This window comes from Scylla paramamosain, chromosome 35 (genome assembly GCF_035594125.1).
Source record: "Scylla paramamosain isolate STU-SP2022 chromosome 35, ASM3559412v1, whole genome shotgun sequence".
Classification (NCBI taxonomy): domain Eukaryota; kingdom Metazoa; phylum Arthropoda; class Malacostraca; order Decapoda; family Portunidae; genus Scylla; species Scylla paramamosain.
This window is the reverse complement of record NC_087185.1, coordinates 11,700,401-11,726,663: the sequence shown is the minus strand read 5'-3', so window position 1 is coordinate 11,726,663 and position 26,263 is coordinate 11,700,401. Positions and strand designations below refer to the sequence as shown.

General features: G+C 42.1%; 1 long non-coding RNA gene across 1 annotated transcript in view; it reads right to left on the bottom strand.

Annotated features, from left to right (window-relative positions):
- Positions 1-26,263, bottom strand: part of LOC135090581 (uncharacterized) — a 45,085-nt gene that overhangs the window by 15,129 nt on the left and 3,693 nt on the right. The window contains exon 2 of the long non-coding RNA XR_010262044.1: positions 13,861-13,948. This is a non-coding gene — a long non-coding RNA (uncharacterized LOC135090581). The remainder of the gene's footprint in view (positions 1-13,860; positions 13,949-26,263) is intronic.

Below are 26,263 nucleotides of genomic sequence, written 5' to 3'. Positions count from 1 at the left end.
CTGTTAGTAATACTTCATGTAGCTCATTACTTAATTTTGTGTATATGTCGTAATGTTGGTTTGCCAGCCATTGATATGAGTTTGTTTTAAATGTATTGGATTGGGAAATTAATATTTTGTGTGCATTCGTTGTCTGGTGTGCGGTAGTGCTCTGTATTGAGTGATAGGTAGGTGTTTTGGGTGGCTCTTGATAATTTGGTACCATTTTCTTATTTCTTTGTCAATCTCTTCCTATGTGGCTGATTCTACGTTGTCACTGGAGTTCATTATGTTGATTATTTAATTTTGGAATTTCTCCCAATCTGCGTTTTTGAAGTTTGGTTTAGAAGGGATTAGAGTTTGCATCGCTGCAGTGGAGAAGGTGAAAAAAAACAGCGAGACACCGGTCAGTGGTTAATACGTGATCATCTGGCCATATAGCGTGGCCTACTCGCTAGCAATCCACTTTTCAGACGTCCCCGAGATGGTAAGCACACTCGAAGTAAGAATCTCTAGGCCTTTTGCTTACTTCCCCGAAATTGTAATCTGCATGCTTCCGGCCATGCCTCGTAGACTCCTAGAATAACATTTTATTATAAACTTCTAATGCCTTGCCTTTCAATATATTAGCAACAAGGCCAACCCAACATTTCTGAGGCTAATCAAATTCTGATGCCTTCTAAACTATTCGGTCACGTTTTCATCAGACTTGGGTATTAGCTTAAAGCTTCTTACTATCTAGCTTCATACTTTATCCTCCTTCACTACCTCTCATCTCCGACTATCATGAGGTGAGACTCTATTCGAGTCTTCTCCAACCCATAAATTCTATTCTTCTCAGCCTCCTCCCTCTCATACATTTTTGTCTCCTTCTCCGCCTTAAGTGGCTTCGCCGCCTCCTCGGCCTCAAATCCCCTGACTTCCCTAAGCCCCACAGCTTTCACTATCCTTGCCTCTACTTCCAGTTCCATTCTTCTCATTTCTAACTTAAACCTCAACTCTTCAGACATTCCTTCTATCTTGAAAATTCCGCCAATACTGTGAGTGGGATTAGTACGGCCATGGACACTATCTGCGGGACTGGGTGTCCAACTAACTAAAGTGAGCCAATTCAACTCTCACACTACCTAAAGACGCGGGGGTCTCAGGTCGCGACTCATCCCTGCTTTCCTTCCAAAGTCTAGGCTGGATGTAAACATGCACATAAAACAAGCAACACTGAAATGGATTTCCCACGTGACTGCTAGAACTTCCAGAGCGGGCTCTTTGAACCCTCCTACCTCACTCGGCTACTTCGATCTAAGACGAGGAATAGGTTATAAAAATTAATTCGTGCTCATAAAGGGAGCTGGATGGCATTTAGTTATTTTATAGAGAAGGGCAACTCTTTTATATCTAGAAAATGAAAGAAGGTTGGTGGAAAAGTAGGGGGAAAAAGAAATTAGTACAAGGTGGATGACACGCGGTTTTATAAAGAAACTCAGAGCACGGGGATGAGTCACTATGGTTTGCTCCCCCCCCCCCTCTCTCTCTCTCTCTCTCTCTCTCTCTCTCTCTCTCTCTCTTGCTCTCATCTTTCTTCCTCTCCTTTCTAACTTCCTTCGCACTACTAAAATGTTACTTGTAACAATATATATATATATATATATATATATATATATATATATATATATATATATATATATATATATATATATATATATACACTAACCCGGATTCGCTCGGATAAAATTTGACACTCCAAAGCACGGTTTCATCACTCTAAGCCAGTTGTTTGTTCGCCAAAGCTATCAACCAAATAAAGTTTACCTTATAATGAAACTAAAATATATGTCCGTTTACTGTTGTACATTTCTTCTGTCGATAACCTGGTGGCACCATCAAAAATTGTGTTATGGTGCCAGTTTTGCCTAAGTAATCTAACGGTTTTGGGATGGAACTAGTTAAGACTTAGCCTCTGTTACTCCCCAGATGAAGGGCGACCCAACTTCTAAATTTCATCAAAATCAGTTCATAAATGTATGTTATGTTCGGTTCATAATTCGTGATACCGGTGAATTCATCTGATGAAACCTACCTGAAAGATGAATTCGTTGGACACCGCTGAATCAGAAAATTTGACCACATAATGGAAGAATCTGTAAGTTGATGGGATTCACCTCCAAGTTGACAATAAATGCTCCATTTATAATTCTCACCAGGAGGAGGAAGAGGCAGTATAAGAGGTGAAGGCAGTAGGCACTTGCCGAAACGCTAATTACTCCCAGTGAGGTCTAAAGCACTGGTTCAGAGGGTGTTGTGAATTTATTATTAAACCCACCTGTGACCTCACTGAACGCTTCCCTTTGTGTCTCACAACACAAGGTCAGTCACACCCTGCCCCCAAAGACTTTTCTTTCACACAAAACTACAAGCACCTAATTACACACACACCTTTCACTCAAAATTCAAAATTTCCATTCAATATAATAAATTGATCAGGAAATTTACGAAGAAAGCTAAAAAAAAAAAATACTAATTAAAGGTAGCTAACCAGGTGAAGATAGGCCCTAAGGGATTATCTCAGGTTTATAGGACAAAGAACAGAAATTAAAGGAAAGTTAGTTTTGAGGAAGAGATAAGAAATATTCTAAACTAGTATTTTTTAACTGTTTTCACTTAGGAAAGCATGCAGGAAATGCCGAATGGTGAACAGATTTAGGAGGAGAAGAGAATGAAAAGCCGATAAATATTTCCATAAGTAAAGAGATACTGGAACAGGGGATAGATAAGTTGAAAAAAAAAAAAGTCACCAGAACCAGACGAAATACACCCTATGATACTTCAGAAATGTAAAGATGTCTTTAGAAAATCTCTGTCTGTCTGTCTTTAGAAAATCGCTAGATTCAAGAAAGGTACGGGTAATGTAGAAGCAGACGAATGTACTACTCATATTTAAGAAAGGAGATAAAACTTTAATGTCTAATTATAGATCTACCAGATTTACTTCAGCTGTAAGTGAAATAAGGGAGTCAGTAATCGCGAACATTAGGGAGCATTTAAACAAGCATAACTTAACAAATCAGTGACAGCATGGCTTCACGAAGGGAAAGTCTTGTTCACTTTTTGAAGACTTGTTGACTTTTTACAGTAAAGTTTACGAGGTTAGTTATGACATCATTCGCCTATACTTTAATTAGACGAGAAGGTACTAGGCTAGTGCAGGTTGAGTCGCAGCGTGTTCGCATCGGAGTCGCCACGGCTGAAGGTTGCAGCATGTTCGCAGCGGTGTCGCAGCATTGTTGTTGCGCTGTAGCCGCTGTCGCAATGAATTCGCAGTGTTGTTTCAACAAGTTCGCAGCGCTGACACAGCAGATTCGCCATAGTACCAACCTCTCCTACATGCCCTTCACACCTTTTTGCTAGGGTCAGGTGACAGTGGATTGATAACTCCCTGTAAAGATGATTCTGCATCTCTCTCTCTCTCTCTCTCTCTCTCTCTCTCTCTCTCTCTCTCTCTCTCTCTCTGAATTTTGATGGCGAAGTCGCCATCAAAATTCATCAATGTGTGGGCGGGGCTTGAGTAGTTAGTGAGATGTCACAGAGATCAGTTTTTGGACCATTGTGGTCTTTAATATCTAATAATGACTTAGATAGTGGGATTATTAGTGATGTTAGTAAATGTGCAGGTGACACGAAGATAGGTAGGTTAATTATGCAAGATTTGGATGCCATCGCCTCGTAGGCGGACTTGGATATGATCAACGAATGGACAAACATGGTAAATGTTTTTTTTTTTTTTTTTTTTTTTTACCCTCAGTGATTTCCTTGTAGGCACAAACATGATAAATTTGGAAACAGAAGAGACTTACCCTCAGTGATTCCCTATTAGACATAAGCGTGCTAAATTTGGAAACAGCTGAGACTTAACCTCAGTGACTTAGTGGTTAGCGAATTAGAAGGGCATGAGGGACATCTATATCCCTTTGTGGGAATGATTATCCTGAGTTTTTTAAGCGAGATATAGACCTTATGAATGTAGACGTATGTAGTTCAACGACACAACAGTTACAAACGATAATAAAATGAAGCGCAAGCAGGCAGTAGACAAACAAAAGGAATAAGCAGGATAGTGTGCCAAGGTGTACCAAACTGACTTTAGTGAACCATGAAGACAGCAGAGCTCTCTGCTTCATCATGTCAGTAAGTAAAACTTAAGTAAATACCTTGAGTGTCGCAACTTTAGTTGTGTCAGGTATATTGTGGCTGTTCATGTGTTTTTCTTGTGTTTCGTGTGTTTATTTTAAGCTTGATTGAGGTAAGTGGAATGGTGATTCCTGTGGTCCTTTGCATGCCATGACCTAGTGTTTTATTATGAAGTATACTATGTTCAGATATTTTCAAAAATATCTTAGTTTATGTGTGTTCATACATATGTTTAATGATGGAGACGGAGCGCTACTGTGTTACCTGATGGACCAAATTACGTGTGGCTTTAAATGAGTTCTCCATATTATTTGAAATAATGTGTAGTTAATTGATAAGTGTAGCACTTAAAAATTTCCCTGTTTCTTTCTACTCGAGTTTAACTTTGAGACTGAAATAAGTATGATATGATTTTTTTTTTTTTTTTTGCTTGCATGTTTAGTTGAAATAATAGTTAATAAATACTTGTAGATTTTTTTAGAGCTACGTTTATGGCATACCACTCGGTAATTTTACTTGAGTAACGAGAGTGAAATAGCAGTGCTTGGTGAGTAGAAAGACTTGGCAACTCTAACGTAACTCACAAATAGTGGTAAGTTGGGTTAGAACAAGAAGGATATAGGTCTATCAGAATCAGTACAAAGAAGAACGACTAAATAAATACAAGGGATAACGGGTATTCCTTATGAAACGAGACTGAAGCTATTCAATTTGCATTCCTTAGAGGGACGTAGGTTAAGAGGGGACCGGGTAGAAGTCTTTAGGTGGTATACGGGTGGCGTAGGCAAAATTATCAGGATCAGTAATCAGGATAGAACAAGAAATAATTGGTTTGATATTGGAAAAAAAGGGATAGGAAGGAATTGGTTCTCAAATAGTGTGGTAGATAAATTAAACAGACTCAGTAATCAGACTGTTAATGTTGTCATTAGGGAGATTTAAAAATGAGATAAATTTATGGATGGTATGTTTCATACAGGGACTGCCACATGTAGGCTTGGTGGTTTCTTGCAGCTGCCCTTATTTTCTTATATTTTTATGTTATTAAAATGTCACAGATAAGCCCTCTACAGCATCTTCAGCAACGACATCACAGACTACTTCTGCAGGTTTTCATATTGCATAAGTTAATGCCACCATGGATTCTCAACCAAGAACACTTCTCAAGATTGTTAAACGGCAACAGATGCACTCTTTGATAAAGAAATCTCATAAAGTTCCTTCTGAGTCCCACCAGAAACGTTCCCGAGAATCTGCTGTGTCCCTTGACTTACCAGGCGTTCCAGAAGAAAAATTTCTTTGGAAACATCAGAAGGCCTTGAACAGGACTTAGATGAGCGAAGTGATTCATCTTTATCCTACATGGACGTTGAATGCTTCTTTCCACGTCTCCAATCTGTCTGTCTCGAGGAATCCTCCTTTTAATGTCTCTTGAGGAATATCAGAGACCTGTGTGTAGGTTCCTATCATTACACCAAGTATCCGGTCGCAGGTTTCCTTTTCTATCTAAGATTAGATAAGCCTTTCTTGTCGAGTAAGGTACCTAACCAAGTTGGCAGAGGAAGCCTTCTCTATGGAGCTTCCCTGAAAACCCCCTGAAAGTAATACTCTACAGAATCCTCCAATGAAATTGCTGTGGTCTGCGTTCTTTTTGGGAGAAGATGAGTCTTCTCCCGTCACATTTCTCTCCAGCGTGTGTATGTCTGCGAGAGACAGTGGTGGGAGACTCAGTTTCTCCCCCTCTTTCCGGATATGGTGGATTTTATTCTGATTTTGATTTAGAGAAAAGCCATCACGGTGGCATTGTAATTCTGGTTCGCAACTATATATTTTACACTATAGTGGAACCAGGCTAACTTGGTAATCGGGCTCTTCCTGACCCACATTGGTTTCTTCACAGTCGACAGGCATATGAACATCTCTTTCGCTCATGCTGTCATCCTTTGCCTTAAGTATTCCAAAATTATTTGTTGTTATACACTATTGCATGTTTTCATTTATTTATTTATTTATCTATTTTTTTATTTATTTAAACGGCTTTCGATTTGATGAATGAATACCGTCGCTGTATACCTTCTGGTACACTTGGCAACGCGTATACGACTTGCGGCTCTGCCGTCCCAGCTTCCCTGACATGTGAATTCCCCAGGCTGCACCCTGTTGGCCATGGTCAGGTCAGGTCACTCTGGGGTTGAGGTGATGAGAGAACCGAGAGGTACAGCCAACACCCCGGGTATCAAATTAGTCTGGTTCCACTATAGTCTCGAGCTCCACACTACAACCCCACTACGGACTGTTGCATTTTTTTTTTTTTACCGTCCTTATATAATATGTAGTGTGTATCGCGAGGTGTGACTTTGCGAGACCTTCCCTTTCCTTTTCTTTAACTACGATATTTTAATCACCATCTTCTGTGGGGTGATAGCACAATCAACCCCAGAGGTGTTTTACTTGTTTCATTTATAGAGGATGAGGAATTAGGGATCCTAAATTCAGAGGATACAACGCATTATCATTGTCAAACTGGCACTTCCACAGCTAATGGTATTTCTCTTAGCTCTCCTAATGATCTCTTAGATTTTAATTGGTAGGTTTTACCAGATTTGCATGGCAGCGATCACTTTCCAATGATATTAGAATCGACAGAATCTGAAACACGTTCTTGTAGTTCCAGGTAGAGTCTAGATAGGACTAATGGGCAGCTTTTTTACAGAACTCACTTTACCTGATTGCTCACCAGCTGACTTTGATAGTTTTGGCGATGGTTGCGACATATTTTACTCATATATTACTATCTGCTTCTCTCCAATCCGTCCCTAGGGTGTCTGGCAGTTTTTCTCAAATGTCCGGCCCCTTGGTGTAATAATAATTGCTCAAATACTGTGCGGGCGAGGAATGTTGCCTTCTCTTGTTTTCGCTGACATCGTGGGGACCCCCACTGCATAAGTATCTTTCGACGGCAGCAAGCTCAGTCTCATCGGGTTTTAAAGAATGCAAACCGAACTTCTTGGCAAAGACTATCTCTCCTCAATAACAGCTACGACCCAATTTACACAAGTCGGAATAAAGTTTGCAAGGTTTTTGGGAAATTTTCGACTCCTACGCTTGGCTGATTCCAGACGGTGGCTGATTCCAAGGTGGTTACTGACATATTCCAGACGGTGGGTGATTCCAAGGTGGTTACTGACATACTGAAGATCACTTTGCTAGTGTTTCTAGAAAGGATCCTAATTCGCTTGTGGCACACTATCGTCGCCATTTGGAATCTTGTGCAGTTAACTTTGCTTCCACTGATGGTGAATCTTATATTGTCTCCTTTTCTCTCTCAGAGCTACCTACTTCACATAATAACGACGTGCTTATCTGTGTAAGACACGTGATGTATGCACTATAGCCAATCGCAAGGTTCACAGAACAAAGACGTCATAAAAGTGAGTACGCACTGGCGAATCACAAAACTCACATAGCAAAGACATAAAAAAAGAGAGCACAGTGGCCAAATACAAAACTTACATTAGCGGTGACTTCAGGACAGCGAATCACAGGCCATGTTAACTTCGACAACACTAGAGGCCATAAAAGAAAAGAACAAGACGTTTCTATGCCAATAAATCGCAAAATAACAACAATACACTGCTAAAATCATGACAATGCACATGATGATGATAAAATCTTAAAGTGTGAAAGATGAGTGGCAGATTTTGCACTGGAAAGCCGCGAGCAGGAAAGACCACAGCAACACCAAAACTTGCAGACGCGAGATTCAAAGTCTTAGAACGACGGGATCAGCAGCAAAGCAGTCGAGTTGCGTCGGTGACAGCTTAAAAAGTTCAGACTTGAAGCAGGGACGGCGTCGGCGACGGCTTGAAGTCGTATGGGCACAGGATGGAGGGGTAGGCTCGGCATAAAAAGCTTGAAAGAGGCCCTAAAAGCAGCTTTAAGAACGCACCGTTGACACCTAGTAGCGTAGCGGTTTGCGTCGGCGACGGCTTAGCAGATTACCTGGAGGCAATGAAGGTAGCTGGAGTAACTGGCGACGAGCAGGCAGGACACGTTAGCCTGGAGTACTAGTAGCGTCGACTCCTTCCACCGCGGTCACCATTTTTATGTGCTAGTGAATATATATATATATATATATATATATATATATATATATATATATATATATATATATATATATATATATATATATATATATATATATAAAGCTTCTCCTAATACTTATGTGTAGGTGACCAAAGAAACACGGTGGTAATGTGCTGTATATTGATATAACAATACTATACAAAATTATAAATCTGTGAAGCTGCCCGTGTGTCGCATGTCCGCCACCGAAGCAAGGCGGACACGGACTCTGCGTGTCCACCAGCAAGGCTGCGCAGACACGGACTGGGGATGTAGGGGTCGTTGCTGGCCGGGTCAGGTCACAGCCAGGGCTGGCGTCCGGAAGACGAAGGGTGTGAGGGTTGACCTCACCCGGATGTAGTGATAGGCAGGCAACCGGAGGCTGGCATCACCTTTGCGTGGTGATAGGCAGGCAACTGGAGGCTGGCGTCAGTTCCCATATTTACAAATGAGAAGCTGACAGATATTATCATAACTAAGGAGATAGTGGAATAGGAGATAAATAGGCTAAAAAGTTCAAGACACCAGGACTAGATTAAATATATCCCGGAATACTTAAAGAGTGCAAATAAGTTGTTAGTGAACCATTAATTTCTGTCTTTAGGAAATCACTTGAGTCTGGTGAGGTATCAGTAATGTGGAAGCAGGCTAATGTAATCTTTAGGAAAGGAGATAAAACTTTAACGTCTAATTATAGACCTGTCACCTTAACTTCTGTTTTAGGTAAAATAATGGAGTTAATAATAGCGACGAACATTAGGGAGCATTTAGACAAACGTGACTTGATTGATCAGTCACAACATGGCTTCACGAAGTGAAAGTCTTGCCTGAGAAAGGTTAGGGCACATGGGATAGATAGGAAGGTGTTAGGCTGGATAAGGCCAAGGCTAAGCGACAGGCGGCAGAGAGTTGTAATAAAAGGCTCTAAATCCGGGATCATGTAATTAGTGGGGTGCCACAGAGATCAGTATTAGGGACATTGTTGTTTTTAATATATATCAGTGACTTGGATGATGGAATTAGTAGTGATGTTAGTAAATTCGCAGATGACACGAAGATAGGTAGATTAATTAGATCAGAATTGGATGGCATCGCCTTGCATCCAGATTTAGATAGGATGAATGAATGGACCGACAGATGGCAAATGCAGTTTAATATCAACAAATATAAAGCACTTAGCGTAGGTTTAGGAAACCCACACGGTAGGTACACAATAAACAACGAAACTCTGGTAGGTTCAGGGTACGAAAAAGATTTAAGAGTTATAGTTAACTCTGAACTCCGTCTAAGAAAGCAATGCATAGAAGCGTAGTTAGAGGAGACCCACAGGATAGGTACAAAATAAACAAAGAAACTCTGGTAGGTTCAGGGTATGAAAAAGATTTAAGAGTTATAGTTAACTCTGAACTACGTCTAAGAAAGCAATGCATAGAGGCCAGAAACAGGGCAAATAGGGTAGCGGTGGCAAATAGGGTGGCGGCTAAATAAGACGGATTGGCATCTATTCAAAAGATCTCAGCGCCCCTGCTCACTCAATGGATGAAATGGGAAACTGTGTTGAGGCTGCAACATACTTCACTGATGTTTTGCACTCCGGTGCTATTCATTCCATCAATAAGAACTCTGGCCAGTTTCCTAAACGTCCTGTTCCATAGTGCAATGCGGATTGTACAGTCACTGTTCAACCGCTTTTCTCGCCTTCGGTGGCATCGTGGGGACGTCCACTATTTGGAGATTTTTCGACGAGCTCGTGCCTGTGTTCGCCGAACCTTAAAGAGGGCTCGGCAGGAGTCTTAGAAGAGTTATGTCTCTTCCATCACAGTTCTCACACCACTCAGAGTTCGCATAATATCTGGAAAGTTCTCTGATCCTCCCCCACCTGTTTTATTCCATGATGGGGACACGGTGACAGACTCAAAGACAGTTGCCGAACTGTTTCCTGAGTACTTTGCGAGTGTCTCTAGAAAGGATCAACAACACATATGGCACCTCATCGTCGACATTTGGAATCTGTTGGCGTTAATTTTGCCCTCCCTGGTGTAAAGTCTTATAATGTCCTATTTTCTCGATCTGAGCTACACATGGCTTTGTCCCAGTGACATAATTCATCCCGATGACATCACATATTCCTTTTTGTGTTACATGTCCGATGAAGCTTTTACTATTTTACTCGACCATTATAACTTTATCTGGAATACCGGTGATTTTCCATCTTCTTTGGGTGTGGCTGTAATTATTCCCATTCCAAAGCCTGGAAAAGACCAATTATAACAACATTTCCATAACTTTATGCATTATTAAGTTGCTGGAAAAGATAGTGAATATCAGGCTTTTATGGTACTTGGAGAGAGGCAATTACTTGTCTCCAGGTCAGTATGGTTTCCGGAAAATGCGATCTACGACTGATGCTTTTTTGTCTCTGTAATTTTCCATTTGTGATGCAATTGCTAATAAGCAACAACATGTCGCAATCTTTTTTGATTTAGAGAAAGCTTACAACACAGCTTGGCGTCATGGCATTTTGCTTAGTTTGAGTTTGGCTTTCGTGGCCGACTTCCTATTTTTATATAATAGTTTTTATCTCGTTTTATTACGGGCAAGGATTAGCGGCGATCTGTCAGGAGTACGCCCACTTAAAGATGGCGTGCCGCAAGGAAGTATACTTAGTGTCGTACTTTTCGCTGTAGTGTCATTGGTGTAGTTCCGGAAGGAGTTCTTGGTAGCTTATTTGTCGATGACTTTTGTAACTCCTTTTTCTGTAAATCGGATGCCATTTATTGAGAAGAAGCTGCAGGCGGCACTCAATAGGATTTCTCAGCGGGCCACAACTCGGGGATTTTGATTCTCGGCTTCAAAGATTGTGGTCATGCTTTTTTGCCACTTTCGTGGTGTTCACTCTGACCCAGATTTGTATGATAGGAGAATCTCTTGTGTGGAAGAAACTCGTTTCCTGGGACTTATATTGGACGGTCGGCTGATTTGGATATCCTACTTTCGTTATTTTAAGGCAGCATGCATGAAGACGCCATCACTTCTAAGAGTTTTGGTTCATATTTCTTGGTGTGCTGACAGATAGAACCTTCTAGCCTTGCACTGAAGTCTTATTCTTTCTAAATTAGATCTAGTACGGTTGTGAAATTTATTCCTCTGCTACTGAGGTTCGGTTCCGTGTGTTGAATTCGGTGCACCACGTAGGTATTCGCCAGGGAACTGGTGCGTTCCGCTCATCCCCAATCCCTAGGTTACTGGTGGATGCTGGTGTCCTGCCACTGGACCTAAGCCGTCAGTCTCTGGTAATGAGGTCTACCATGACCGAGTTTCATAAACCCTCCCTCTTCATTTACCGCCATCGCCTTCCAAGAGTCGGGTATTGGGTGTTTTCGCGGGTATCGATCTGCCCTCCTGTTGTTAATAATAAAGATTTATTATCACAGTACGAGTCTCATGCTTTATTTATGGAATACTCTTCAACACACTCTGGCTCCGTCCCAGTTTACACAGATGGTTGAAAATCTGATGCAGGAATGGGACATAGTGTTATATTCCCTTCTTCTTGTCGAGGAGGTAGCCTACCGAGAGTTGCCTCTGTCTTTACGTCAGAGTTCTCTGTCATTATTCTTGGTCTAAAAATAATTTTTACCTGACCAGTTTCAAGTTTTACTATTTTTAGTGACTGCCATAGTGCTTTGTTTGCCCTTGGCCATTTTACTTCCTCTCTTCTTCCCCTAATCTTTTCTGTTTTATAGATTACCTATTAAGTGCTCTCCTATTTATTCTAAAAGTAATATAATATTGGAGAGAACCTTATTATTGCATTGGGATAACATGGAAGCAAGTGAGGAAGACAAAACAATGCTGGGTCTTGGGGCTTGGGTCAGTGGGGTCAGTGTCTTGGGCACGCATCGAAGAACGCCAGATATCTGGCTCAGTGGGGTCAGTGTCTTGGGCACATAACGAACAACGCAGGATATCTGGGTCAGTGTGATCAATGTCTTGGGTTTGGAACGTACAACGCCAGACAGTGGTCTGGGTCAGTACCCCCTCACTCTAAATAAAATTGAAATAGATTAAATAAAGTAACTAAAATATTATACCAATCCTCTCATTTTATGATTTATTTATTTTTTTATGGTTCTTCCAATTTCCTTTTTTTTTTTTATATGATTTCTTTTTTACCTTGCCTATAATTTAGTTTTTAATATCGATATCTTAAGAACTGCCATCTTTGTCGCTTTTAAGGGTTTGTAGCGGCGCCATATGACCTCGATGTTGCGGTGCAATAAAATAAATAAATTAAACTCTCTCTCTCTCTCTCTCTCTCTCTCTCTCTCTCTCTCTCTCTCTCTCTCTCTCTCTCTCTCTCTCTTTCTCTCTCTCTCTCTCTCTCTCTGTCTCTCCTCTTTCTCCCAGAACAATCCTTTAATCCCAGTCCTCCGTGAGTCAACATAATCCCTCAAATTAGATCCCTTTCCTCGCCCACAGGTTTATTCCTGTATTTATATCGGCAGTGTTACCAGACAGTGCGCGTTCGGTTTGGGTTCAATCCGCATTCGATTTGCATTCGGTAAAAATTCGGTATACATTCAGCTTACATTCGATACGCATCTGGTATGTAATCAGAAATGCTGTAAAAATTTTGTTTCTGTTGGATCTGCATTCTTATTGCATTCGCTGCATGCATACCGAATACAGACCGAATTTATAAGGAACACATACCGAAGGCCTACCGAATATGTACTGAATTTTGAAGTTTTTAACGGTCACATTTCAAATTGTTGACGCTGAATCCATACCGAATACACAAAATGTATACCGAACATATACCGGAAGCATACCGAACGCATATCGAATATAGCCTGATTTTTTTCGTTTACGAAGCCGGACCGAAAATTTCGCATTTCACGAAATATTCGGTGAACTCGCTGAAGCCCTGCCGAAGTGTTCCCCATGTTCACTAAATGGACTCCGAATGCTGACCGAAGTTTACAAGGTGCGCATTCGGGCTCTAATTCGGGTATTTGTGACCGGAGCTTTATGATAGATACTATATGCCCGGAAAATGGATACTGTTGGGAAAATGGGAGAAGGAAGCTTAATATTTCCTTCTCTTTTTCAGAAACTAGGTAATCCAAAAATTTCTAGAGATGCAGGAATTTCTTAATACCGGGTGTCTGAAAAGCAGCCATCTCTCTGCCCCGGAACGTGAGGAGGGCTGAATACCTCTAAAAGAGTTTGGATTGCATGTGATACTTGTCAGTATCACATGCAGTCACGAGTAGAGCGAATTGCGGAAGCTTTAATCACCTTTTCCTATATTGAAATGCATTGGCATTTTCTCGAAAAAAAAAAAAAAAACTGTGTGACCGCATCAGCGACATACAAAAAGGCACATAAAAATGTCTAATAGAAGACATGTACGTTCTACAGACCAGACCAAACTGCAACGTTTCCTGTGTGCTGTACAAAGAATTTATTACTTATTATTATCAATATAAGCGTATATATTCAGAAATATACATGGTGCACATCGAAAGAGATTGCTTTGCTGTTACCATATGTAATAATACTTACATTTTCGAGAAAGAGGAGTTCCTTGAGCCATTGATATGTTACTAATGGTTAAAATTGTCCACATCAATCCATAGGGCCTCATATTATTCTGAAAATGGAATTTTTTAATATATATATATATATATATATATATATATATATATATATATATATATATATATATATATATATATATATATATATATATATATATATATATATATATATATATATATATTTATTTATTTATTTATTTATTTATTTTTTTTTTTTTTATGTAGGAAGCCAAGGGCAACAAAAATCCAATAAAAAAAAAAAGCCCACTGAGATGCCAATCCCATAAAAGGGTCAAAGCAGTGGTCAAACATTCATGAATAAGTGTCTTGAAACCTCCCTCTTGAATGAATCCAAGTCATAGGAAGGTGGAAATACAAAAACAGGCAGGGAGTTCCAGAGTTTACCAGAGAAAGGGATGAATGATTGAGAATACTGGTTAACTCTTGCATTAGAGAGGTGGACAGAATAGGGGTGAGAGAAAGAGGAAAGTCTTGTGCAGCGATGCTGCGGGAGAAGGGGAGGCATGCAGTTAGCAAGATCAGAAGAGCAGTTAGCATGAAAATAGCGGTAGAAGACAGCTAGAGATGCAACATTGCGGCGGTGAGAGAGAGGCTGAAGACAGCCAGTTAAAGGAGAGGAGTTGATGAGACGAAAAGCTTTTGATTCCACCCTGTCTAGAAGAGCAGTATGAGTAGAACCCCCCCAAACATGTGAAGCATGCTCCATACATGGACGAATAAGGCCTTGTACAGAGTTAGCAGCTGGGGGGTGAGAAAAACTGGCGTAGATGTCTCAGAACACCTAACTTCATAGAAGCTGCTTTAGCTAGAGATGAGATGTGAAGTTTCCAGTTCAGATTATAAGTAAAGGACAGACCGAGGATGTTCAGTGTAGAAGAGGGGGACAGTTGAGTGTAATTGAAAAAGAGGGGGTAGTCGTCTGGAAGGTTGTGTCGAGTTGATAGATGGAGGAATTGAGTTTTTGAGGCATTGAACAATACCAAGTTTGCTCTGCCCCAATCAGAAATTTTAGAAACATTAGAGGTCAAGCGTTCTGTGGCTTTCCTGCCTGGAATGTTTACCTCCTGAAGGGTTGGACGTCTATGAAAAGACGTGGAAAAGTGCAGGATGGTATCATCAGCGTAGGAATGGATAGGACAAGAAGTTTGGTTTAGAAGATCATTAATGAATAATAAGAAGGGAGTGGGTGACAGGACAGAACCCTGAAGAACACCACTGTTAATAGATTTAGGAGAAGAACAGTGACCATCTACCACAGCAGCAATAGAATGGTCAGAAAGGAAACTTGATATGAAGTTACAGAGAGAAGGATAGAAGCCGTAGGAGGGTAGTTTGGAAATCAAAGCTTTGTGCCAGACTCTATCAAAAGGTTTTGATATGTCCAAGGCAACAGCAAAAGTTTCACCAAAATCTCTAAAAGAGGATGACCAAGACTCAGTAAGGAAAGCCAGATCACTAGTAGAGCGGCCTTGATGGAGCCCATACTGGCGATCAGATAGAAGGTTGTGAAGTGATAGATGTTTAAGAATCTTCCTGTTGAGGATAGATTAAAAAAAAAAAAACTTTCCATAGGCAGGAAATTAAAGCAATAGGATGGTAGTTTGAGGGATTAGAACGGTCACCCTTTTTAGGAACAGGTTGAATGTAGGCAAAATTCCAGCAAAAAGGAAAGGTAGATGTTGACAGACAGAGCTGAAAGAGTTTGACTAGGCAAGGTGCAAGCACGGAGGCACAGTTTCGGAGAACAATAGGAGGGATCCCATCAGGTTCATATGCCTTCCAAGGGTTTAGGACAGCGAGGACATGGAAAATATCATTGCGAAGAATTTTAATAGGTAGCATGAAGTAGTCAGAGGGTGGAGGAGAGGAGGGAACAAGCCCAGAATCGTCCAAGGTTTTTAGCAAAGGTTTGAGCGAAGAATTCAGCTTTAGAAATAGATGTGATAGCATAGGAGGGAAAGAAGAAGAAGCAAAGTTATTGAAAATATTTTTGGCTAGATGCCATAAGTCACGAGGGGAGTTAGATCTTGAAAGTTTTTGACACTTTCTGTTAATGAAGGAGTTTTTGGCTAGTTGGAGAACAGACTTGGCATGGTTCCGGGCAGAAATATAAAGTGCATGAGATTCTGGTGATAGAAGGCTTAAGTACCATTTGTGGGCCACCTCTCTGTCAAGTATAGCACCAGAACAAGCTCTGTTAAACCAAGGTTTAGAAGGTTTAGGACGAGAAAAAGAGTGAGGAATGTACGCCTCCATGCCAGACACTATCACCTCTGTTATGCGCTCAGCACACAAAGACGGGTCTCTGACACGGAAGCAGTAGTCATTCCAAAGAATATCAGCAAAATACCTCCTCAGGTCCCCCCAAGTAGCAGAGGCAAAATGCCAGAGGCACCTTCGCTTAGGGGAACCTGAGGAGGGATTGAAGTAATAGAACAAGATATAGATATGAGATTGTGATCAGAGGAGCCCAACGGAGAAGAAAGGGTAACAGCATAAGCAGAAGGATTAGAGGTCAGGAAAAGGTCAAGAATGTTGGGCGTATCTCCAAGACGGTCAGGAATACGAGTAGGGTGTTGCACCAATTGCTCTAGGTCATGGAGGATAGCAAAGTTGTAGGCTAGTTTACCAGGATGGTCAGTGAAGGGAGAGGAAAGCCAAAGCTGGTGGTGAACATTGAAGTCTCCAAGAATGGAGATCTCTGCAAAAGGGAAGAGGATCAGAATGTGCTCCACTTTGGAAGTTAAGTAGTCAAAGAATTTCTTATAGTCAGAGGAGTTAGGTGAGAGGTATACAGCAGAGATAAATTTAGTTTGAGAATGACTCTATAGTCGTAGCCAGATGGTGGAAAACTCGGAAGATTCAAGAGCGTGGGCACGAGAGCAGGTTAAGTCATTGCGCACATAAACGCAGCATCCAGCTTTGGATCGAAAATGAGGATAAAGAAAGTAGGAGGGAACATAAAAGGTGCTACTGTCAGTTGCCTCAGACACTTGAGTTTCAGTGAGGTAAAGAAGATGAGGTTTAGAAGAGGAGAGGTGGTGTTCTACAGATTGAAAATTAGATCTTAGACCGTGAATGTTGCAGAAGTTAATGAAGAAAAATTTGAGGGGGTGTCAAGACTAAGTACTTAGGGTTGTCGACAGAAAGGCAGTCCGACCTGGGAACATTTATGGTCCCCTCCCCAGATGGGGACTCCGAGGCTGGTGTAGGAGTCGCCATGATGATTTTAAATTTTTTGAGTGAAGGGTGTGTGTGTGTGTTATTAGGTGCTTGTAGTTTTGTGTGTAGTTCTCTTTAGAGGGCAGGCTGTGACTGCCCCCTTGTGTTGTGAGACACAAAAGAAAACGTTTAGTGAGGTCACAGCTGGTTATATATATATATATATATACTCGTATATATATATATATATATATATATATATATATATATATATATATATATATATATATATATATATATATATATATATATGTGTGTGTGTGTGTGTGTGTGTGTGTGTGTGTGTGTGTGTGTGTGTGTGTGTGTGTGTGTTTGAGGTCAGAGCTGTTTACATATATATATATATATATATATATATATATATATATATATATATATATATATATATATATATATATATATATATATATATATATATATATATTTATTTATTTATTTATTTATTTATTTAATTATTTATATTGTAATGTACAGCGAGAACGCAATGAAAAAGTAATAATGGTAACAGACAAAAGAAAATAAACGAGAGAGAGAGAGAGAGAGAGAGAGAGAGAGAGAGAGAGAGAGAGAGAGAGAGAGAGAGAGAGAGACAGAGAGAGAGAGAGAGTGGGCTAGGGTACGATGCGTAGCCGCTTGCTGGCATTAACTTACCACAAGATTTTCCGCGCCTGGACACTCTCCTTCCCCGATTAATTTACCTTATGTTCCTCTGTTCAGTCAGTTTGAGTTTCACATAGTTTAGAGCAGAAGAGTTGTTCTTGACAAAGAAACTATCACTATTCATCTGGACCCCTTTGTTTGCTCAGTAGAATTTTTTAAAGTTTCCCACGCCAGGCGTTGCTCTGTTGTTGGCAAGAGCAGACGTACCGAGACGTGCTCTAGGATTTATCGGAGAAGAGTTGCCCTTGACAGAGAAACTATCACTATTCATATGGTCCCCTTTGTTTGCTCAGAAGATTTTTTTTTTTTTTAATTAACGTGTTTTATTCAAGTAGAGACAGCGCGAGGAGCGGGTGTGGGCAGGTGTCTATGTGTGGATCTATGCGGGTCGAGGCAGTTCAGCCGCAGTTGAGTTAAGTAATTAACCACGTAGTAAACTTTACTCCCTCCCCAGGTCCTGAAAAGGCCTGTCGTCCAGGAGACAGTAAAACGATACTACTCAGCTTGAGGTTATAACACTCTGTTGGGCAGTGGGAAGACTGTCACGGTGGGTGGAAGCCCAACTGTGTATTATACCTCGATCATATGCATGTTATTGTGTGTTAACTGTTTTTCCTAGACGTGGTTGTCGATTCTTCTGTGGCTGTGGGTGTTAAGTACTCTTTGGAGTATCTCTCTTGTCTGTGGGTCGGTAAAACAGTCTGGCAACCTCAATTTAATGTGACCTGGAGTTACGACTGTCGTGGAAAAAAGGGTTCAGGCGTCACAAGGGACCCTGTACACCCGTTTTTGAGCCCTGCACTTAGTCAACGTAGGAGGCGGCTGAGTGAAGCTAGTTCAGGTGCGCCAGCTTGGTGAAGGGGCTGGGAATTGTGGTTGTAACAGAAATTAACGACCTCGCTATTATAGCTAGAAGCTTTGTCTCCACGTTGGGAAGACAGTTTGTTGTTTGTTTCTTTGTTTTGTGTGTGCCCACGTTCAGAGTAAACCATGGAGGGCAGGGCTGGTAGCACGGGTGACTCGCGACCTGAATCCCCTGCCTGTGATGGGACCGGCAGTGTAGACTGGGGCCAGTTCGGTGTGAGGACACCTAGTCCCACACATAACGTCCACGGACGTGTTAACCCTTCCCGCAGCTATGGTGGCTTCTTCCAGACCGAAGGCATGTCTGAGGAATTGCGATTCAAATTGAAGATGAGGAGAATGGAGTTGGAAGCAGAAGCTGAGGAAAGGAGATTGAAGACAGAAGAGGCTAGAGAAGCCTGGAGGCATGAAACTGAGAGGGAAGCTAAGAGGCTTGAGGCCGAGAAGAAGGAAATGAGATTACTTGAGGCAGAGAAGGAGGCGAAGATATATGAGGGGGAGGAGGAGAGAATATTTGATATTTGATAGAATAGGATATTTGAGTCGGAGAAGACTCGAAATGAAGTTAATTCACCTCAGGACTTGAGGAGAGATGAAAGAGTTAAGGAGAAAGCCAGATGATGAGGAGTTTGAAGTTGATCCCTGAGTTTTATGAAAAGAAGGTGACGGGGTGGTTTAGGAGATCTGAGGGGAAAGGCTCAGAATTTGAATGGCCTCAGGAGGGATGGGTTGGCCTTGTTGCCAATATGTTGAAGGGCAAGGCATTAGATGTGTATGATAGGATGTCAGTAGAGGATTTGAAGGATTATGAGAAGTTTTAGGCTAACATCCTAAGAGCTTATTAGCCAGAGACATACAGAGTTGCAGTTAAGTGGAGGGAAGAAAAGGGCCAGTGACTCCAATTTAGAATGTGCTCCCTATCTTGAGGATACATTTTAAAAGTGGATTGCTAGCGAGCAGGCCACCTTCTACCGTGAGTTAAAGGATCACATGGTAATGGAGCAGTTCATTAATGTGGCTGAGAAGGAGTCAGTACCGCTGCTCCGTGAGGAAAGGTTTAAGACCTTGAAGGAGGCAGCTACGTGGGCAGATGACCACGTGTCGGCGCATTGGCCTGTGCCACGGTTGGTTGGTGGTAGTGGCTCCAGTAACAACTCAGGGCGAGTCATCCCTGTTGGTAATAAGTTTCCACCCAGCCCACGACGGAGATAGTCTGGGAGCATGAAACACAGTACTCACAGGTATAACGTGCAGCCCACGTGCTATTATTATAGAACTATAGGACATAACAAATTTAACTGTCCCAAATTAATAACCGTTACGGCTACCAAGACGCCCCAGAAGCCTTTATTGAGTCCCAGGGCTGTATTGAATCGTGAGGGTGGAAAGGGCGGTGTGGCTGCCCTCTCATCTTTTGTTACCTCACTGTCCCCTGGGAGGTATGAGTTGGACTGGTGCTGTTCATTTTTGTGTCAGGGCACTGTTGAAATTGATGGGGTTACGTATCCTGTTACAGTTTTGAGGGACAGTGACACAGCAATCGCTGTACAGAAATGTGACTGGGAGGCGAGTTACCTCCGGTCAGCCTGTGTGGTGCCAAGAAATTGGCGCAGCAGAGAGCCTCGCCACGGCGGATATTAGGCTGACATGCTCGCTAGAGACCGCGGAGGCGCGGGTGGCACTAACGGAGGACCTTCCAGTGTCGGGGGTCGATTTCCTTCTTGGGAATGAATTGGCAGGTGGAAGAGTATGGATGCAGCCCCCATCCACGGATGCCGTCTCAGGTGTGGAGGCTGCTGAGAGTGCTGCCTCAGAGGCGAGTACCCAGGCGTCGGGTGTCTGCGGCATCTGTGAGCCCAGGGGTCGACTACAATAAGGCAGGGCTTGCAGAAAAGGAGCTCAGTGTTAGTACTGATGCCGCAGTGGAGGCAGAGTGCCCAGAGGCCTGTCCCTCTGCTGGCTAGGGTTTTGATAAGTCAGAGTCAGACTCGTCTTTGAGTCAGTGTGCTGGGGCTGACGGCAAAAGTGCAGAGCCACCACAAGAGGCACCTGTCTTTGGTGAGTGTGTTGCCATGGGTGAGGCTGGAGTGATAAGTTTGGGTTGTGTGTTTGATGGCATGCCTCACCCTGTGGAGCCTTTTGGAAGTGGCACTCAGGCGGAGTTGTCACCTGGTGTTGAAGCTGTGGGCGCCCGTACTCAATCTGGGCTCCAGCTAGTTCTGGCTGGTGTGTCAGGGGTCACTGCCGGGGGCGGGGAGACTCCTGACTCTGCTGGGGAGGCTGGAGTTTCCTTCCCTGCAGAGTGTACCGGAGGCGGGAAGTATGCTGCTCCCCTGCCGGGACCAGACAAGGTAGGTGTTTGCTTACGAGGTGAGCCACCCATGCTATGCTGGCAGCTGCTACAACAGCTGTCAGTGTAGTCAGGGTGGGTTCTACCCCTCGTGTGTGTGCTGCCCCACTATTTGCCAAGGCAGGAGTGGAAGACAAGGAAGCTGAGGGTCGGGGAGAGTTTGCTGAGAGTAACACTATTGTGAATAGCCGGCGGAAAGAGGAGGACGGAGGTTTGATGTTTCGTTTTGATTTGCCATCCGCAGTTAAGGAGGTACGGGTGCTAGAAGCACGTTGCAGGTCTGGTGTTTGACCGTTTTAGAGTCAGGATAACTCTTAAGCGTTTGGCGCGGATTTGGTGGACGGATGTGAAGAAAATTTGTTGGGTGTAAACGCGCGGATCAGTCTGGCAAGCCTAATGACCTTTGTTGTTTATAATGTTGCTCGTCCGATACCTCCTTCCGGGGCAAATTATGATTTGACGCCACCGTTACGGCGCCGCGTCGAAAGGCAGTCCCGAGTGAGGCTGCCTGTGCTAGTGTGTTGCTTGCCGCTCAGGAAGCACCCTCAATGTTGTTAGGGGATGCTGTTGGCCAAGCTGTTGTTACTTGTCAGGTGCTGGGCCCGAGGTGCGTAGTATGTGTTGATGGATGTCGGCTTCCTCGAAGCGACAAGGTATAGGATCTGATGAGAAGTGCTTGCACACGATAGTATTTGCTGGAACCAGTGGCACGTTGGCCAGGCTCATGTTAGAGCTGGGGATTGTTGTTTTCTGATGGCCATGTGTGGGTGTTTGGCTCCATGTGCGGGGATGCGGGTGCTGCATCCTGTAAAGGAGCAGTTGTGGTTGTGGAGTATCGTTGTGGCGATACCTGTGTCATCGAGGGACTTGTGGGAGGAATGAAGCGTAGAAGTGTTGCATCTGACATTGAGACGCAGACTTGGTGGTGTCACACACGGGAAGGAGTGTATTGTTTAGATGAGAGCGGCACAAGTTTGCCTCTAAGTTATGCCAAGGAAATGGCATTTTCATTTAGTCAGTTTTATGGGTGTGACATGGAGGCTCCATGGAGCCAGCCAGAAGCGGGAAAGCAGGGTTGATGTGACACACACACACAAACACACAAACACACACACACACATATATATATATATATATATATATATATATATATATATATATATATATATATATATATATATATATATATATATATATATATATATATATATATATATATATATATATATATATATATATATATATATATATATCACTATCACTTTATAAACACACACACACACACACACAGACACACACACACACACACACACACACACACACACACACACATATATATATATATATATATATATATATATATATATATATATATATATATATATATATATATATATATATATATATATATATATATATATATATATATATTCCTTCATACAAAACTACACACACTCAGAATTTCAAAATGATCATAGTGACTCTTACACCATCCTCGGGAGGGGTCCACAAATATCATCAGGTCGGACTGACCTTCTGACAACGATTCTAAGTGTCATGACATCCCCCTCAACTTTTTCTTCATTAACTTCTGCAGCCTTCGCGATCTAAGATCTAATATTCAATCTGTAGAACACCACCCCTCCTCTTCTAAACCTTATCTTCTTTTTCTCACTGAAACTCAGGTGTCCGAGGCTACTGACAGTAGCCCCTTTTTTTTTTTTATGTAAGAAGGACACTGGCCAAGGGCAACAAAAATAAAAAAAAAAATGCCCGCTGAAATGCCAGTCCCGTAAAAGGGTCAAGGCAGTGGTCAAAAATTGGTGGATAAGTGTCTTGAAACCTTTACTGTTCTCTCTTACTTTCTTGATCCTCATTTTTTATCCAAAGCTGGATGTTGCGTTTATGTGCGCAACGACTTAACCTGCTCTAGCTCTTGAATCTTGAATCAAATGAATGAGTTTTCCACCATCTAGCTACGACTACAGAGTCATTCTCAAACTAAATTTATCTGTGTTGTATATATCTCACCTAACTTCTCTGACTATAAGAAATCTTTGACTACTTAACTTCCAAAGTGGAGCACATTCTGACTCTCTTCCCTTTTGCAGAGATCTCCATTCTTGGAGACTTCAATGTTCACCACCAGCTTTGCCTTTCCTCTCCCTTCGCTGACCATCTTGGTAAACTAGCCTCCAACTTTGCTATCCTCTACGACCTAGAGCAATTGGTGTAACACCCTACTCGTATTCCTGACCGTCTTAGAGATACGCTCAACATTCTTGACCTTTTTCTGACCTCTTATCTTTCTGCTTATGCTGTCACCCTCTCTTCTCCGTTCCGCTCCTCCGATCACAATCTTATATCTGTATCTTGTCCTATCACTCCAATCCCTTCTCAGGATCCCCCTAAGCGAAGGTGCCTCTGGCGATTTGCCTCTGCTAGTTTGGGGGGACCTGAGGAAGTATTCTGCTGATTTTCCTTGGAATGACTACCGTTTCCGTGTCAGAGGCCCGTCTTTGTGTGCCGAGCGCATAACAGAGGTGATAGTGTCTGGCATGGAGGCGTACATTCCTCACTCATTTTCCTCGATCTAAACCTTCCGAACCTTGGTTTAACACAGATTGTTCTCGTGGTATACATGATTGAGAGGTGGCCCAGAAAAGGTACTTAAGTCTTCCATCACCAGAATCTTATGCACTTTATATTACTGCCCGTAACCATGCCAAGTCTGTTCTCCAACTAGCCAAAAACTCCTTCATTAACAGAAAGTGTCAAAATCTTTCAAGCTCTAACTCCCTTCTTTCCCTCCTTTATTTCAACCAGATGGCACCACTGCTATCATATCTATTTCTAAAGCTGAACTCTTCGCTCAGACCTTTGCTATAAACTCTACCTTGGAGGATTCTGGGCTTGTTCCTCCCTCTCCATCATCCTCTGAGTATTTCATGCTACCTATTAAAATTCTTCGCAATGATGTTTTTCATGCCCTCTCTGGTCTAAACACTCGGAAGGCTTATGGATCTGATGGGATCCCTCCTATTGTTTTCCGAAACTGTGCCTTCGTGGTTGCACCTTGCCTAGTCAAACTCTTTCAGTTCTGTCTGTCAACATCTACATTTCCTTCTCGTTGGAAGTTTGCCTACAATCAGCCGTTTCTTAAAATGGATGACCGTTCTAATCCCTCAAACTACCGTCCTATTGCTTTAATTTCCTGCCTATCTAAAGTTTTTGAATCTATCCTCAACAGGAAGATTCTTACACATCTATCACTTCATAACGTTCTATCTGATCCCCAGTAAGAGTTACGTCAAGGCGGCTCTACTAGTGATCTGGCTTTTCTTACTTGGTCATCCTCTTTTAAAGCTTTTGGTGAAACGTTTGCTGCTGCCTTGGACATATCAAATGCTTTTAATAAGTCTGGCATAAATCATTAATTTCCAAACTATCCTCCTACGGCTTCTATCCTTCTCTCTGTAACTTCATCTCAAATTTCCTTTATGAACCTTCTATTGCTGCTGTGGTAGACGGTCACTGTTCTTCTAAATCTATTAACAATAGTGTTTCTCAGGGTTCTGTCCTGTCACCCACTCTCTTCTTATTATTCATCAATGACCTTCTAAACCAAACTTCTTGTCCTGTCCACTCCTACGCTGATGATACCACCCTTCAACTCCTCTCCTCTAACTGACTGTCTTCAGCCTCTCTCTCATCGCCGCAATGTTGCATCTACTCGTATAGCTGTCTTCCACCGCTATTTTCATACTAACTGCTTTTCTGATCATGCTAACTTCATACCTCCCCTCCTCCCACGGCCTCACTCCACAAGGCTTTCTTCTTTCTCTCACCCCTATTTAGTCAACCTCTCTAATGCAAACCTTAACCAGTATTCTCAATCATTCATCCCTTTCCCTGGTAAACTTTGGAACTCCCTGCCTGCTTCTGCATTTCCACCTTCCTATGACTTGAATTCCTTCAAGAGGGACGTTTCAAGACACGTATCCTTCAATTTTTGACTACAGCTTAGGACCCTATTCGGGGACCGGCATCTCAGTGTTTTTTTTTTTTTTTTTACTGGATTTCAGTTGCCCTTAGCCAGTGTCACCTTTACATAAAAGAATAAATAAATGAAAAATAAAATAAAAATAATATATATATATATATATATATATATATATATATATATATATATATATATATATATATATATATATATATATATATATATATATATATATATATATATATATATATGAAATAAGTCAGGCGGGTGAGGGAAGCCTTTCGCTATTTTGCTCTTCTACTCTGCATAATAATTATTGTTCTGCCTGTTCTGTGCCAGTCTCTCTCTCTCTCTCTCTCTCTCTCTCTCTCTCTCTCTCTCTCTCTCTCTCTCTCTCTCTCTCTCTTCTATATTCCGTTTCTCGCCTTCTCTTGTATAAAGATGAACCATCTCCTAAGAACTATGATGATAACTCTCCAGTGATGGTTACGGCTTTTTTTCATACTTCGCCTCCTCTTTCTGAGGAGGAGGCAGTAGACACCTGCCGAAACGATAATTACTCCCAGTGAGGTCTAAATTCTTTGACTACTTAACTTCCAAAGTGGAGCACATTCTGACCCTCTTCCCTTTTGCAGAGATCTCCATTCTTGGAGACTTCAATGTTCACCACCAGCTTTGGCTTTCCTCTCCCTTCACTGACCATCCTGGTGAACTAGCCTATAACTTTGTTATCCTCCATGACCTAGAGCAATTGGTGCAACACCCTACTCGTATTCCTGACCGTCTTGGAGATACGCCCAACATTCTTGACCTTTTCCTGACCTCTAATCCTTCTGCTTATGCTGTCACCCTTTCTTCTCCGTTGGGCTCCTCCGATCACAATCTCATATCTTTATCTTGTCCTATCACTCCATTCCCTCCTCAGGATCCCCCTAAGCGAAGGTGCCTCTGGCCTTTTGCCTCTGCTAGTTGGGGGGACCTGAGGAGGTATTTTGCTGATTTTCCTTGGAATGACTACTGCTTCCGTGTCAGAGACCCGTCTTTGTGTACTGAGCGCATAACAGAGGTGATAGTGTCTGGCATGGAGGCATACATTCCTCACTCTTTTTCTCGTCCTAAACCTTCTAAACCTTGGTTTAACACAGCTTGTTCTCGTGCTATACATGATAGAGAGGTGGCCCACAAAAGGTACTTAAGCCTTCCATCACCAGAATCTCATGCACTTTATATTTCTGCCCGGAACCATGC